The following is a 17,997-nucleotide window of genomic DNA, read 5'->3' as shown; positions in this document are numbered from 1 at the left end:
ACTTCTTAAATATTTGATAAGTTCTTTCCAGGAAACTGGCATATGTTTTTTTCTGTCTGTATCTGTATCTCCCTCTGTCATTGCATGTAGCTCTAAATTCACATGACCAAGTATGTGTATATTTGCACATATGAATCCCACTACCTAAAGACCGCCAGAAACATACTGATTATAGTCAAACACATTTATGTATATTAATTTGCTACAGTAAAGAAAATCATGCACCACAGAAATTGTGGAGAAGGAAGTAAGAGACTTATGATAGGATTATTATAAATTCAATCTTATTCTGGGTAATTTGAGGGAAAGTTTAAGGAACTATTGGTTTGTTTGGAATTAGGTACTATCAGGTAGTAGAACCAATTTGTATTTGAGTATCCTATTAATTTGTCTAGGCGGTGGGAGACGCTAAGTTGGGCTGGAATTGTCACTGGAGAAGAAGCAGTAGTCATTCATATTTGCCAGGAGAGAAGGATATTTGTCACTGTGATGTTTCCATTTGTAGTGCATTGTCTTGTCCAATTCTGGTGACAGAGTGATCTCATCTGATGCTAACATTCTCTGAAATTGTTGATGCCCAGCACACCACAGTGCAGTCATGAGCTGCCAAGCTGGCAACAAGCTATCAGCAGCTATACGACTTTTTCTCAGCTATATTTTTTACCGGAAGCACTAGCTAATTAAACTTTAAATTCATAGTAGCTTAATTAAAACCTACTTAATGTAGAATGGATAAATCTGAGATGAGTCTTATAAGCAAGTAAGAAGAAACGTTATAATCATCTAACACATTGATACCTCTATGCTTAGTCAAATGGATAGATATGAACGTACAGTAAGGGATGCTGTAATAATGTTTTGCCACACATTTCATGAAACATTGAAGTATAATTTTTTAAAGACACAACTTCAAAAGAAAAGAAAAGCAAATTAAAAACACACTACTAGGCTTTGAGGAATTTAGGACCTATTAAAAATTATTAATTGCCACTAATTTAAGGTGCAAGAATTTTGAGTAGATCAAGATAATGTATGAAGAGTGCTTTAAACATGTGATATGCAAATAGAAGGCATTTTTTTCTTTATTAATATTAAATGCAGTCTATTCTTTTTTAGACTGGGGTTGGGGGAAGACTAATATAATGTAAAGTTGAACTTCTTTTAAGTTTAGGATTCAGTCCTATTTCGATGATTTGGATGAAACTTTAAAAATTTTGTAATTTAAAAGCAAGTCAGTCTGGTAAATTAAAACTATTAGCAACAGGAAAATGTAGATTCCCCACCAAAACTTCTACATTTATCTTCTGGGTGAGTTTTATTCATTTCTCCTTATACAATTTCAAGAAAGCTTTATGTTATAACCATGAAATGGACTTATCAAACCCTAGGATTAGAGCGTATCACATGTCATGCAGATAGCTGCCAAGAAGTACCTAGAGAAAAAAATAATTCGTAGGGCACCTTGTGGTAGTATAACTTCAAATATTTCCTCATACTGCCTCCAAAGGTAAAAGTGAAGAGAAATTACTGGAAATTATTGGCAAAAAAAGTAGTATGTTATACTTACAGGATATTCTTGAAAGGTCTGTCTAAAAAGGACAACCATAAAAGTTAGTTTTACAATTTCTTGGGTAATGTCTTAGAACCTCTATTGCAATATGGGTTTTATATGTATGGTAGTTATTTACATTATACTTAAACTATGATATATATACATTGCTGAAACTGATTTTGAGCAACAGTATCTGGCAAAAAAAAGGAAAGCTTGTATGATTTTTTTGGTCATGGTTGCTTGTCATCCTAATTTTGATGACTTTTTATAAAATTAATTATCCTTATATGCTCACATATATGTACATGCTGTCAATACGGCATGATACTATGATGCCATCTATTTTAATCTTCTCGCCATGCCAGTAAAATATATATTATGGTCCTGTAAGTTCAATGCCCCTGTGAACCTATAACCTTCTAATTTGATCTGCTTCCACTGAAGGTTCGTTCAGTCTCTTTTCAAACTCTTAGATTAATGACATTTCTAAACAGGGGGAGTTTAAGGAACCCTAGGTAAAAGGTCAGCAACTTTGCTTCAAACAGAATTTGCAGTGCACATATCTGATATTCATTTAATCAGAACTTCAACCATCAATTTATGTCTTTTGCTGTGTGCTTTCAGCTAGCTGACAGTACCTGGTTCTTCTCCATCATCAAAATTATCCTGAAGACATCAAGATTGGAAAGAAAAAAAAATTATCTTTATTTGCAAATAACATGAACTTATATATGAAGAATTCTAGGCATCCACTAAAATACTATTAGAACTAATATAGATTTAGCAAAGTTGTGGGGTACAAGATCAATATAGAAAAATTAATTTTATTTTTATATACTAGTGGTCCAAAGTGAAATTAAGAAAGCAATTCCATTTAAAAGAGCATCAAAAAGAATAAAATGCTTCTGAATATACCAGATGTCTATCCCTGACCCCACCTGGTGGTCTTTCTTTACCCACCCTGGTAGCCAAAGACACAGGTCATAATCTCTTGGGAGTTCTATGGCCCTGCCCACCACCTGAGAAACCTGAGTACATAACCAGGTGTCCCTAGGGCAAGTTTGCAACCTCCTTATAAGACTGCAGCTGATGGACTCTTGAAACCTCCACTCCCTGGCTGGAGGCCTACCAACACAAAACCAGTGCACTAAACAAAAACACCACCAAGGACTTTCACAGAGTCCAATTCACTCTCCTACGACCTCCACCGGAGCAAATGCTGGTGTCCATGGCTGCAAGAACTGAAGACAGATAACATCACAGGACTCTTTGCAGATACTCCCCTCCCCAGCACCAGCCCGAAGCCCAGTAGCTAGATCCAGAAGAGCAAAAACAATCACTAGAGTTTGGTTCTCAGGAAGCCCCATTCCGAGGGGAAGGGGAAGAACACCACATCAAGTGAGCACCCCATGGGACAAAATAATCTGATTGTGGTGGATAAGCTTTTAGAAATGCTGCTGGATTCGGTTTGCCAGTATTTTATTGAGGTTTTTTGCATCAATATTCATCAGGGATATTGGCCTGAAGTTTTCTTTTTTTGTTGTGTCTCTGCCAGGTTTTGGTATCAGGATGATGCTGGCCTCATAAAATGAGTTAGGGAGGAGTCCGTTCTTTTCAATTGTTTGGAATAGTTTCAAAAGGAATGGTACCAGCTCCTTTTTGTGTCTCTGGTAGAATTCAACTGTGAATCCATCTGATTCTGAGATTTTTTTCGTAGGTGGTATATTAATTGCTGCCTCAATTTCAGAACTTGTTATTGGTCCATTCAGGGATTTGACTTCTTCCTTGTTTAGTCTTGGGAGGGTGTATGTGTGCAGCAATTTATCCATTTCTTCTAGATTTTCCAGTTTATTTGTATAGAGGTGTTTATAGTATTCTCTCATGGTAGTTTGTATTTCTGTGGAGTTAGCGGTGATATCCCCTTTATCCCTTTTTATTGTGTCTATTTGATGCTTCTCTTTTTTCTTCTTTATTATTCTAGCTAGTGGTCTATCTATTCTGTTATTTTTTTTTTTTCAAAAAAAAAAAAAAGAAAAGAAAAGAAAAGCCTAGCTCCTGGATTCATTGATTTTCTTGAAGCATTTTTCATGTCTCTATCTCCTTCAGTTCTGCTCTGATCTTAGTTATTTCTTGTCTTTTGCTAGCTTTTGGATTTGTTTGCTCTTGCTTCTCTAGCTCTTTTAATTGTGATGTTATTAGGGTATTGATTTGAGATCTTTCCAGCTCTCTGATGTGGGCATTTAGTGCTATAAATTTCCCTCTAAACACTGTTTTAACTGTGTCCCAGAGATTCTGGTATGTTGTCTCTTTGTTTTCATTGATTTCAAAGCTTTATTTCTGCCTTAATTTCATTTACCCAGGAGTCACTCAAGAACAGGTTGTTCAATTTCCATGTAGATGTGTGGTTTTGAGTGACTTTCTTAAACTCGAGTTATAATTTGATTTCACTGTGGTCTGAGAGACTGTTATGATTTCAGTTCTTTTGCGTTTGCTGAGGAGTGTTTTACTTCCAATTATGTGGTAGATTTTAGAATAAGTGCCATGTGGAATTGAGAAGAATGTATATTCTGTTGATTTAGGGTGGAGAGTTCTGTCAATATCTAGTAGATCCACTTGATTCAGAGATTAGCTTAAGTCCTGAATAGCCTTGTTAATTTTCTCTCTCACCGATCTGTGTAATATTGACAGTGTGGTGTTAAAGTCTCCCAGTATTATTGGGTGGGCGTCTAAGTCTCTTTGTTGGTCTCCCAGAAGTTGTTTTATAAACCTGGGTGCTCCTGCATTTGGTACATATATATTTAGAATAGTTAACTCTTCTGGTTGAATTGATCTCCTTACCATTATGTAATGCCTTTCTTTGTCTTTTTTCATCTTTGTTGGTTTAAAGTCTGTTTTGTCAGAGGCTAGGATTGCAACCTCTGCATTTTTTTCTTTTGTTTTCCATTTGCTTGGTAAATTTTCCTCCATCCTTTTATTTTGAGCTTATGTGTGTCTTTGCACATGAAATGAGACTCCTGAATATAGCACACCAATGGGTCTTGACTCTTCATCTGTGTCTTTTAATGAGGGCATTTAGCCCATTTAAAATTAAGGTTCATATTGTTATGTGTGAATTTGATCCTGTCATCATAATGCAATATGATTACTTTGCACACTAGTTGATGCAGTTTCTTCATAGTGTCATTGGTGTTTTTATTTTGGTGTGTTTTTGCAGGGGCTGGTATTGGGTTTTCCTTCTCATATTTAATGCTTCCTTCAAGAGCTCTTTCAAGGCAGGCCTGGTGGTGATGAAATCCCTCACCATTTGCTTGTCTGGAAAGAATTTTATTTCTCCTTCATTTATGAAGCTTAGTTTGGCTGGATATGAAATTCTGTGTTGAAAATTCTTTTTTTGAGAATGTTGAATATTGGCCTCCACTCTCTCCTGGCTTGTAGGGTTTCTGCTGAGAGGTCCACTGTTAGTCTGATAGGCTTCCCTGTGTAGGCAACCTGGCCTTTTTTTCTAGCTGCATTTAACATTTTTTCCTTAATTTTGACCTTGGAGTTTTCATTAAGATCTTCTTGTGAAATATCTTAGTGGTGTTCTTTGTAGTTCCTGAATCTCTCTTTCTCTTTCCATCATCTATCAGCTCTATCCATCCATCCATCCATCCATAGAAATAAAATAGCTATATATATAATGTATAAACAAATAGACAGGGGTTGGCAAACTATAGTCCATACTCCAGCCACATGTTTTTGTAAATAAAATTTTATTGAAATACAGCCACTCCATTTGTTTCTGCATTACTATAGTTGTGTTTATAACAAAGACTGTATGGTCCATGGCCTGAAAATATTTAACATCTGGATACTTATGGAAAAGTTTGCCAAGCCCTAAAATAAGAGGACGGAATAAAACACTAAGCTGTTAATAGAGGCTATTAGGGATGTTCAGTAAAATATGAAAAAAAAATGTAATTACTAAGAAAATAATAATTTTAACTTTAACTGAAAATATTTCATGTGTGGAAAAAAAAATTCAAAATCCTGAAGGCTGATGTGGGTAGATCAATTGAGGTTAGGAGTTTGAGACCAGCCTGGCCAACATAGTGAAACCCCGTCTCCACTAAAACTACAAAAATTAGCCAGGCATGGAGGCAGGTGCCTGTAGTTCCAGCTACTCTGGAGGCTGAGGTACGAGAATCTCTTGAACCCAGCAGGCGGAGGCTGCATTGAGCCAAGATTGCACCACGGCACTCCAGCTTGGGTGACAGAGCAAGGCTCTGTCTCAAAAACAAAAAACAAAAACACACACCACGCTGAACAGATATTTGAAAATTGGAGGAAGCTTCTTCTCTGAGAAAACAGCAAATGGCGGATGACGCCGGTGCAGTGCAGCGGGGGGGCCCGGAGGCCCTGGTGGCCCTGGGATGGGGAACCGTGATGGCTTCCACGGAGGTTTCAGCAGTGGCATCCGGGGCCGGGGTCGGCCGTGGACAGGGCCGGGACCGCAGAGCTCGCGGAGGCAAGGCCGAGGATAAGGAGTGGATGCTCGTCACCAAGCTGGGCTGCTTGGTCAAGGACATGAAGATCAAGTCCCTGCAGGAGATCTACCTCTTCTCCCTGCCCATTAAGGAATCTGAGATCATTGACTTTTTCTTGGGGGCCTCTCTCAAAGACGAGGTTTTGAAGATTATGCCAGTGCAGAAGCAGACCCGTGCTGGCCAGCGCACCAGGTTCAAGGCGTTTGTTGCTACTGGGGACTACAATGGCCACGTTGGCCTGGGTGTTACGTGCTCCAAGGAGGTGGCCACCGTCATCCGTGGGGCCATCATCCTGGCCAAACTCTCCATCGTCCCCGTGCACAGAGGTTACTAGGGGAACAAGATTGGTAAGCCCCACACCGTCCCTTGCAAGGTGACAGGCCTCTGTGGCTCTGTGTTGGTGCGCCTCATCCCTGCACCCAGGGGCACTGGCATCGTCTCAGCGCCTGTGCCCAAGAAGCTGCTCATGACGGCTGGTATCGATGACTGCTACACCTCAGCCCGGGCTGCACTGCCACCCTGGGCAACTTCACCAAGGCCACCTTTGATGCCATCTCTAAGACCTACAGCTACCTGACCCCTGACCTCTGGAAGCAGACTGTGTTTACCAAGTCTCCCTATCAGGAATTCACTGACCACCTTGTCAAGACCCACACCACAGTCTCTGTGCAGCGGACCCAGGCTCCAGCTGTGGCTACAACATACGGTTTTTATACAAGAAAAATCAAGTGAATTAAGCCTGAAAAAAAAAGAAAAGAAAATTGGAAGAAATATGCAGTATAGATAAGCCAGAAGACAAATATAAATGAGAAGTTTAAAAATATTGAAGATAAAATAATGCAAGTCGAGTTTAGTGGAAAATACAGTGGAAATGAAGAGGAGGGAATATTTAAAGAAAAATGACTGACAACATTTCAGAAGTAATGCCAAACTTGAATCCACAGATATAAGAAGCTAATATGCGCAGTAAATATTACATACTTAGACACATGATATGGCAGTTGCAGTGCACCAAAATTAAAAAAATTAAGAAGGAAAAGAAAAAAAAACTAGAGTGTAAAAACCAATCATTTTAAAGTAACATAAATTACACAAAGGGAAGACGTCTCACAGCAATAAATGAAACCAAAAGACTAAAATAATATCTCTACAGTATTATAAGAAAATGATTAGAAATCAAAACGTTTTTACCCAGCAAAAATATGTCTTTTAAGAGAGAATAAACTTTAAGACAAAAAGAATCCTAACGACTAGATAATTTCCCGCAAAATGCTCATGAAGAAAACAAGCATATATTAATAAACTAGCCTCAAAATACATTAATAGACATATTGATAAAACAATAGGGAGAAACTTTATACATCTATTCCTACAGTAGAATATTTCAATTCATGTTTTTAACTTGATAAATAAAACAGTTAAAAAATTGGTAAAGATAGAAAATACATGAACAACATAGTTAACAAGCATGGCCTAGTAGTATGATCTGGAATTCTGTCCCCAAACAAGAGAATACAATTTGTTCTCAACCAAATATAAAACAGTTTTTAAATAAGCACATTATAGGCAGTGAATCAATTATCAATAAATGCCAGTGAATTTCTATTATGTAGAAAACATAAGGTATGAGATTTGAAAAGAAAAAAAAACACACAAAGGTCAATTTTTTTCTGAGGTGTTAGGAGAACATCACAAATAATAAGCACAATATAATGGAAAGATGAAGATTTCTGCCCCACAATTAAACAATATAAGTTGCTCTCACACATTTACAAAAACGATCACAATTTAAGCTCATAAATCAATTATCAATAAATTCAAAGAATTATCGTTATAAGGCTGTATAAAGACATAAGATTTTAAAATGATAGAACATTTAAATTAGTACAGCCACTATGCAAACTGTATAAAGATTTCTCAAATAATAAAAAAATAACTGCCATATGATCCAGCAATCCCACTACTGGTTAGATGTTTAAAGGAAATTACATCAGTATATCAAAGAAATATCTGCAGTCTTGTGTTCATTTCAACACTGTTTATAATACACAAGATAGGAAAGAAAATCAAGTATCCAACAACACATAAATGGATAAAGAAAATGTGGAATATATACAAACAATAGAATATTATTCAACTATAAAAAGAAGGAAATCCTGCCGTTTGTGACAACATGAATGAACCTGGAGGACATTATGTAAAGTGAAATAAGCCGGGCATAGAAAGAGTAGCACCATATAATTTCACTTATATGTGGAAATGAAAAGAATTGAACTCATAGATATGGAGAGAAGGGTGGTTACCAGGAACTAGTGATGGTGAGGGAGGCAGGGAGATGTTAGTCAAAGGATACAAAATATGAGTTAGGAGGAGTAAATTCAAGAGATCTACTTTCCAATATGGTGAATCAAGTTAAATAAAATGTATTATATTCTTTAAAATTCCTGAGTAGATTTTAAGTGTTCTCACCAAAAATAAAAGGTAAGTAAATAAGGTAATGCATATGCTAATTAGCTCAACCTAGCCATTCCATAATATATACATGTTTCAAAGCAATGTATTGTACACAATAAAGATACACAATTTTTATTTTTCAATCAAATACAGGAAGTAAGTTGTTCTTTTCTCACATGGTATGATTCATTGTATACATAGGAAATTCAGTTAAATTTATGGATAAATTATTAGAAATAATAACAGAATTTAGCAGGGTGAAAGGAATAAGATCAAATTAAAATACTTTTCTATATATGAACATCAGTTTCATAGCTATGTGAACTTTGTCAAGTTAATCTGTCTGGAATTATAAATTCCTCATCTATAAAATAGGAAAACTAATAGTAACCACTTCATATGGCTGTTAGAATATCAAATAAACTAATAGGTATAAACTCTTTGAATAGTGCCTGATACATTGTAATATCTAAATAAGAATTAAATAATAGATATATTAGTATTTATAGTATTTTAGGTAAAAGGAAGTATGTAAGCTATTGGAAACAGCCTTTTATGATATTCCACTATAATTAGGAACTGAAAAGTTTCTACCACATTTATAAGCGTTTTGAATTACAAATTACTTCCAGTAAATGCCACTCTCAAGAAAAATGTCCTCAGCTGGTAGTTTCTGAAAAATACCCATGGTAGTAATCAGATAAAAATCATTGTAATGGTCTGCTAAAATTCTGAAACAAAATAATATAATATAGTGCTGAAAATAACTTTTTCATCAAAGTATTAAGTTCTTCTGAATGTTTCCTGCAATAGTTTCTGTTTGGAAAAATTAAAGAATTTTGATGAGGATTTTACAGCAATTATAGAAAGTGGAACTATTTTGTATTTATTCTAAAACTCATAACTGTACTTTGACCACTAACCATATTTTATGACACAAATCTCTTTTTATTTGCAAATTTCCTGAAGAGGAAATTAATATTTTCTCACAAGTACTAAATAAATCAGAATAAACATTTATATAATATTTATTTGTAAACATGACAAATGTTAGTTTAATCTGTATGTTTCCCTTTGGTCCTTTTAATATAAAATCTGTTTTGTAAAAACAAAAAGGTTACAATATCTTTTGTCTGCATTCTCAATGTGCATCAAGAGGGTAGTAAACTGGATGAAATCAAGCTATTAGGAAATGATAAGGAACAATGTGAGGTGAAATAGACATATATTTACATGGCTTTCAAATGAAAGAGATGATGATAAAATGAATAATACTAATATCTTCAATGTATGTGCAGTGAATAGAGCATCAGATACTTAGTAAAGTGTAATAAAGTAGGAGACAAACTGAAGAAATTTTAAGAAATAGGAGGAAAGGGATAAATAGAAAAAAATATTGAACAATTAAAGGATGAATGACAAGATCAAGTGAACCAATTAACTTTTTTTTGTAGAAAAAGCAAACAGAGAAAATGGAGATGAGGCAATAATGAAAGAAATAAAGGGATATTTAGGAACCCCATAGATGTGAAGACTGACATAAGCAAAAATATTAAATTGGAATAACATTAAGACAGCCTAGTGTCTAAGTCTGATATTTTCTTAACATTAAGAATAAAAAATAGAACTTCAAATGATATCTGAGATCAATATTTGCCTGCAAAGTAATTAAACTAAGGATAATCTAGGACTTTTTTTTAGGATTGATTCTAGAAAACCATGATGAGTCTACACAGTGGTTTCCTGAAAAGTTACTTGGGTCAACCTGAATATCACTGCTTTGCCAAATGGAAAGAAACATAATGTTAGCTACATAAGAGCATAGAAATGAATACTAAAGTCAGTGTATATAAAAACTTGAAAGATACAGGTGAAAAGAGAAATAAATAATAAATATCTTTAAAAAATAATAAATATAAATGAACAATTTAACCACTTAATGAATGTAGAATAGAAAGATAATAAACCCCAAGAAAGCAGACACTCTCCCACCAAAAAGATAAAGCAGAAATTAAAACAGGCCAGGCACCGTGGCTCACACCTGTGATCCCAGCATTTTGGGAGGCCAAGGTAGGTGAATCGCTTGAGCCCTGGAGTTTGAGATCAGCCTAGGCAATATAGGGAAACTCCATATAAACAGAAAAAATTAAAAAATTATTAGGTTGGCGTGGTGGCGTGTGCCTGTAGTCCTTGTTACTTGTGAGGCTGAGGCAGGAGGATTGCTTGAGCCCATGAGGTCAAGGCTGCAGTGAACCATACTCTTGTCACTATACGGTAGCCTGGGTGACAGAGCAAGACCCTGTCTTAAAGAAAAATAATAATAAATAATAATAAAATATTTAGTAATACAAAATTAAAAAAATTGGTATTATCAATAAATATTTGCCCAAAATATAGACAGAATCTTTAGACAGGAAGAAAGTTCCATAGTTAAAAAGAGAACAAAAATAATTTACTCAGAATTTAGTACAAGGAAATATAAAACCAACAATCAAATAATCACACAGAAAAAGAACAAATATAGTAATAATATAGGCAAATGGAGAAATTTACAGATGCTAACCTACAAAGACAGTTTAAAAAGTGAAAAACTTCAATTTCCTTAGTGAAATTTGAGACACCCTGCTAAGTGGTGTCAATCAAATTAACAAAAATAAGAAAATGCCAATACACAAAAGTAGAAATAGTGTATACTAAACTGCAAAGAAACAATTTTAACAAAAACCAAAGGATATTATTCAAAATCATACAAATTTGAATAAAACATCAAACATATGCAATAATTTCTGAGAAAATGAAATAATTGAAAGTGACTCAAGGTAAAATAGAATAATTTTTTTAAAAATAAATAAAAAATAAAATGCTTTGAATGTACTACCTTGAAAAAAATGTATTTTAGAATTTTAAAGATACCATAGGAACAATTACATCTCAAAGAAAATAAAAATTTCTGCTAGTAAGAAAAAGAGGAAAACTGTGCTAACTTTTTCGACAAGGCTATGAGATCTCTAATTCCATTTTGATAATGATGGAATTTCTAGTATCAAATGTGCCAGCTGACATAAACAAATAAAAATGGCAAAATATATTAAACCATACTATAGACACTGGAAAAGGGTAATCCAGGACTCCAATCCTTGAAAGAAAAAAAAACCTAATGAAATTATTCTTCCCTTTGCCTTAGTTTTCTGAGAAACTTTTTGGATAGTAGAATGGGCTGGGGATTGGGAGAAACCCAAGAGGAACATGTACATCTCTTGCTGGTTGAGGTATCAAAGATTAGAGTGCAGGGAGACTGCAGCAGATGACATTTTTGGTGTATAACATCAGCAAAGAAGGAGTCACATGAAAAAAGAGCTGCAGAAACCTGCATGGGATTCCCCTTGATGAACAACAAAAGACACATGTATAATGATTCTCCGCTATGCTGAGTAAAAAACTACCAGGAGGCTACACACTGAATAAATTCCTGATCATACACAGGGCTAACAGACCTTGAGATTCTGAACAGCCAGAATAAAGAGACAACATTGGACATCATGGAAATTCAGTACAGACTACAGAAGGTCTGTCTTTCTAGTCAGGCTAAACTAGTCCTAAATTAAAAGCAACTCTAAACTCACCCTAAAATCATGGAGAAATGAGGCTCCTGCCAACAGCTATGTGACTAAGTCACCTTGGGAGTGGATTCTCTATCTCCAAACAAACCTTTAGGTGATTGTAGTGATGGCCAACATTTGATGACAACTCCATTAGAGACCCTGAGACAGAATTTCGAAACCACAAAAATAGAAAGAGATATGAAGTGTTTATTGTTGTTGTAGCCACTAAACTTTGGGTGTAACTTGTTACACAGCAATTGATAATTAAAACAATTATTTATCCAGCTACCTTTACTGCTGTGTCCAAACGGTAACGCCAGAGGCCAGTGTTCATCTCCCGAACTATATCATCTCCTAGGTGAACCAACCTGGGGGTCCACTCATTTCACTATATCCCTTCCATAGATGGAAGAATATTTTGTCCTATCAAGAAAATACAAGAGCATAGGTATAGATTAGCCTTTCCTACAAAAAAGACTTATGCAAGAACCACCATTAGTCACTTGACAAAATGCTTATCCTGGATATTTTACACAATACTGTATTTCATCTGGAGATGCAGTTCATGGCAAAGTAAGTGTAGTAGTAATTTCACATCTACAGAAACTTGTCTTTCTTCATTAGTTATCATGTAGAAGCAGCCATCTCGATAGAGCAATGAAATAGTCTACTCATGTATGATCTCAGCTGGGAGACAATACACCATGAGTTTGGGCATAAATTTGCCAGATTTGGTACATCCTTTGAAGCTGCAACCAATATATATTGCCACTCCCTCCATGAGTAGGGTATAGAAGTCAAGATGGTGATGTGAGTGCTCTTGTTATTGAACTTAATATGTAATTGAAAAAAAATTTCTTCATCTTCCCACAACTGGTGGACCTGGACCAGTCCTAGTGGAAGAGTAATATTCCAAATCAACAAAATCTGGTTTCTAACGGATAGGGAGATGTATCTGCTCCCTGATCAGTTTGCTTTCAGAATGTCTATGAAATAACAGTTTGAGAAGGAAAGTGGTTAAACTAGGAGGGTGTGATATATCGTAGTTACCAGGGGAATCTCTCAGTATTTACTTTTGCAAAAGTCCTTGTCAGTGGAAAACTGACACAGACTGGCTCCCAAGACTTGGATTCTGCAGGAATGAAGAAAGTTTGGGTTACCCCATAAGGAAAAAAAAATTGTGTCCATCTCACTAGCAAAAAAATCCCTCTGGCAAAAAAAGGCAACGTGGAAGAAACAGTGTTTACTTAAAATATACAACATTTCTTATTTCATCATTATTTTATGAATATTTTATTGAACCTTGTGAACAGGAAAACATGTAGAGACTATAGTGGCTATATTTAATGTTTTCAAAGCACTTCTCTTCTTTCCCTCCCCACCTTACAAAAAGGACCAATGAAACTTAAAGTTTCAGGTGGGAATACGACCAGAGTTATTCCAAGATCCACAATTATAGTGAGGCTGATGAGCTGATGATATTTTGTGCATCTGCTATGAAAGGGAAGTTGTCTCAAGCAGGCAAAGGACATGAGTAGATGGTAAGGGGCAAAATGGGTTAGCTGTACTCTGTGCTCTTTACTCTTCTCTATTCTGCTTTCTACACCAAGAGGCTGAAAAATAAGAAATCTGCTTTCCATTGGTTTCAGCCAATCTACACAGAAGATACCAGGTAGAGAGGAGAAAGAGGTGAAAACATTTGTTTCCCTGATTTCTGCTGCTCAAAGTCACATTGAGCTGGCCAAGTCCCTTAGTCAAATGTCACTACCTCTTTCAAAATGGCCAGCTTTACACAACTCTCCCTCTGTAAGCTTTTCAGACACCTTCCTTCTCTATTCTTTCCGGCCTAGAGAACAGTTGTAAGAACTGTTATGCTGCAGGTAACTGCTGATTCCCTTACTCTTACTTTTGTAGTTAGTTCTTTTAAATAAGCCTTCTTCGAGTTCTATTTGAACATACCATCTTATTGGGATCCAGACTGATTTACTAGGTTAACTGTTAATAGCCAGAAATATTTAAGTTAAAGATAACTCTATCAAGAATCATAAGAAAAATAAGTTGACCAAAGTCAGGTACCATCACTTGGAACTCTTGATTACACAGGATTAAGTATCCAGCAGACATTCAGATGGTAGTGCTGATTAATTAAATGATATTTTTTAAAAAAATAAGATTACTCCTAATTCTGAGATGTGATTATCAATTTTATAAATAACACCTTCAAGAAACATTAAATATTCTTTGCATAGAAACATAAAAAATGCCAGGTGAGAGATGAAGACACAGTATGACAATTTATCTCTGAAATTGGCATCAAGGACTTTTACAATTACATTGTTTTGTTTTTATATAATACATTTGGGAACATTTTCTCACCTAGGAATTTACATGATAATAAATGTGAATTCTTTTTAAATCTGTTTACATTATAAACTTACATACTTATTGGCAGTAATATCACCATTTACCATTTAAAAGTTATGTTCTTGTTCTACATCTACCTCTTCTGGCCTTTCAGGGATAGTCTCTCATTCTGCCTCTGGTTCTCTTAAAATTCACATTTTTCCATTCTCCAGGGCCATTTTCCTGTAAACCATTAAGCTCCAATCTTATTTCTCTCGATGAGCAATTTATTTTTGTCCTTTCTTCATTAAAATTTTGATTTCTTCATGGCAGACAATATTCATGAGGAAATGTCAACTTAGCTACCACATTCAGTCACCTTTAATTTTAAGCTGAAGAATTATTCTGGATAATGAATTACACCTTTTAAATTGAGATAGCGGACCACAGTGATATTTCTGGGTATGTTAATTCAACATGTATAAAGCACCTACAGTAATTAATAATATTTTTTCTAATTTGTTATAATTAATATAAAAATTATGCTGAGAATAAGCTTATGAATAAGACATAGTTTCTGTCTTGAAGGTGTTCACAGCCATGTTGAGTTATGATGAGAGGTAAAAATCCCAGAGGTGTCTGACACAGGGTTCATTACATTTAGAAATCTCCCTAGTAAGTCTTCTGTATTTTGTTAAATGGTTCTCTCCCCAATTAAAAATCATTTCACATTGTCCAACAGAAATTAAAGTTTGTATTTTATTGAAAATGGTTTAGATCATATTTTATTTTATTTTTTACTTTTGGGTATTTGTGGAATGACTTTGTTCATCTCTTATTATATTGAAACAAATAGGTCAACACCAAGCAAACCAACATAAATGACTAATAAATCAATTTTTTGTTTTTACCAACATTAGTATTATAGCTGCAAAGTGTTTGAATCCCTTGGAGTTTGGATGAAATATTTATTATAATTCAGTAAAGGTCCATATTAATGTATCACAACAACTGCCTAAAAACAATGCACTGATCACGCATTCAGATCCTATGTAAAAATAGAGAAAAAAAATGTAAAAAGACAGAGAGAGAAAATTAAAATAAGAAAATTTAAAAAATAAACTAATAGAGCTGAATTATCTTTTGTCTTAAATTCTTAACCTTTTTTTTTAAAACAGTGTACAATTTATTAGAATTACTTTTGGTGGGTGATGCATATTTATTTTGGTTTAAGATTGGATTTCTTAATTTAATAATTTGAGTCATGTAGGTAAGAAGAGATATTAAAATAATATGTTTGAGGGTAAGATAAATCTATCAGGTCAAAAAGGCTGTCTATAAGATTGATGATTTTTGATAATTCAGATAAATTTTAGAAAAATCTCACTTAAAGTTAGTATATGGAACTTCAAATATTCATAATCCAGTCAAGAAGTCTGAAGAAAGCACCCTGCTCCACCAAAAAAAAAAAAAAAAGGGACATTCTAAGAAGCAAAGACTTAAAATGACAAAGTACTGAAAGTCTGTGCTTAACAGAGGGTAAGATTCAGTTGTTTGAAAATTTCCTTATATGGATTTATCTATGCTTAACAGTGCTGAATGAATAAAATATCACCATATTTATACAGCGAATAAAATGGAATTTTTAAGATTCTTTAGGTTGCATGTGAGATAAATGTCTATATTAAAATAAACTTGATGATATGCAAAAATGCTATTTTAATTAATGCATAAATGGTAGGAGAATTAAGTATGCACTTCAGATAATTTCAGATGCTTTCATTATATTACTATTCTTGACTTTATGTAGGAATTATAGTATAGAGAGCAACATATTCATAAATTATATCAGAAGTGAGTAGAGCAACTCAAGAAGTAATTGGCCTCACTTGTGTATCCACAGGGACATATTCCTCTAGAACAGGTAGAAATAGTGGGAGATGGGAGCAAGGATAATTCGATCATGAGAGCTGCTCAATACATGGAATGCACATTCAGCAAACTGTGGAAGAAGGAAAGAATAAGTCAAAAGAGAAAAACAGAGATTCTACAGTTTTACCATATAACATACACTGAATATAGAAATGGCTAGAATCACACGCTTGAAATCTTTCTAGGCACCAGTGCCCTTGTGCCTACAGTTCTACAAGATGCTCCTCAAAGACCTGCAGTTTGATTTTTTATGTATTTTTGAAATGTAGGAGAAAAAAGATCTTTTACCCATCACAAATTCATGCTCAAGGCATGAATCTGTGTCAAAAAACAGATTAACAAGTGAAAAGAATACAGATGTATTTAACACAAGATTTACATGACATGAGAGCCTTCACAAATCAAGATGGTGAGAAAGAGGGAAACCTGAATATTTTTATGGACTGTAATGCAGAAGTGTGATTGGAAAAGAAGAGGATATGGTAATAAACTGAGGGGAATTTGGCTAGCCTGTTTCTTCATACATTTTTTATGTGTGGGTAGAAGGTGGACACCTCTGGAATAAAGGTTCTATGATCTACTTCAGATTCAGATAATTCTCTTATAGCCTGCTTTACAGGAGAGCAGTGAGAAGAAAGTGAGAATAAACTTCCGCTGCTGCTTCCTCAAATGCCAAAATGCCATATTTTGGAGTAGTATGTCCTGAACTCTATCAGAGAATGAAAAGAAATATACAAACTAAAATATATTTTCAGGCCACACAGAGATTTTAATTTTTTTAGTTTTAAACTGAAATTTAAATTATTTCTTATTTCATCTTTATTCCATGAATGTTTTTTAAATCCTATGAAAATATCTCATTGGTATGTTTTCTGTCTTCCTTTTAGTAAGTATGAAATTGATGAACATATTTCTGAATACATAATCCTGTAATGTTCTTCATATGATTCAAAAGTACATCAGAAAAAAGTCATGGGTATTTAATCTATGGAACACAAAGAATAATTAAAGAGTGAAGGTTTTGCAAACCTATAGTTTTTAGATAAATTTTTTCAAATACTTATTTTTCCTTCAAATTTCTTTCGTTTTAACTTTTATTCTAGATTCGGGGGTACATGTGCAGGTTTTTTGTATAGGTAAATTGTACGTCACGAGGGGTTGACGTACAGATTATTTCATCACTCAGGTAATAAGCATAATACCTGATTGGTAGCTTTGTGATCCTCTCCCCTCTGCCACTCTCCACCCTCAAGTAGGCCTGCTATCTGTTGTTCCCTTCTTTGTATTCATGTGCACTCAATGTTTTGCTTCCACTTGTAAGTGAGAACATGTGGTATTTGGTTTTCTGTTCTTGTACTAATTTGCTTAGTATAAAGGCCTCCAGCTCCATCCATCTTGCTGCGAAGACATGATCTCATTCTTTTGATAGCTGCATAATATTCCATGATGTATATGTACTAGTTTCTTTAACCAGTCTACTATTGATGGGCATTTAGATAGATTCCATGTCTTTGATATGGTGGATAGTGATTAACATATATGTGCATGTATCTTTATGGTAGAATGATTCATATTCCTTTGAGTATAC

The 17,997-nt window shown here is 34.7% G+C and overlaps 1 long non-coding RNA gene and 1 pseudogene across 1 annotated transcript in view; one reads left to right on the top strand and one right to left on the bottom strand.

Moving 5' to 3' along the window:
* The window catches only part of LOC105475383 (uncharacterized), a 168,051-nt gene that overhangs the window by 97,395 nt on the left and 52,659 nt on the right, over positions 1 to 17,997 (bottom strand). The gene's annotated exons all lie outside the window — the stretch shown is intronic.
* LOC105475382 (small ribosomal subunit protein uS5 pseudogene) lies at positions 6,032 to 6,813 on the top strand (annotated as a pseudogene).

This window comes from Macaca nemestrina, chromosome 4 (genome assembly GCF_043159975.1).
Source record: "Macaca nemestrina isolate mMacNem1 chromosome 4, mMacNem.hap1, whole genome shotgun sequence".
NCBI lineage: Eukaryota > Metazoa > Chordata > Mammalia > Primates > Cercopithecidae > Macaca > Macaca nemestrina.
This window is presented reverse-complemented; position numbering and strand designations above follow the sequence as displayed.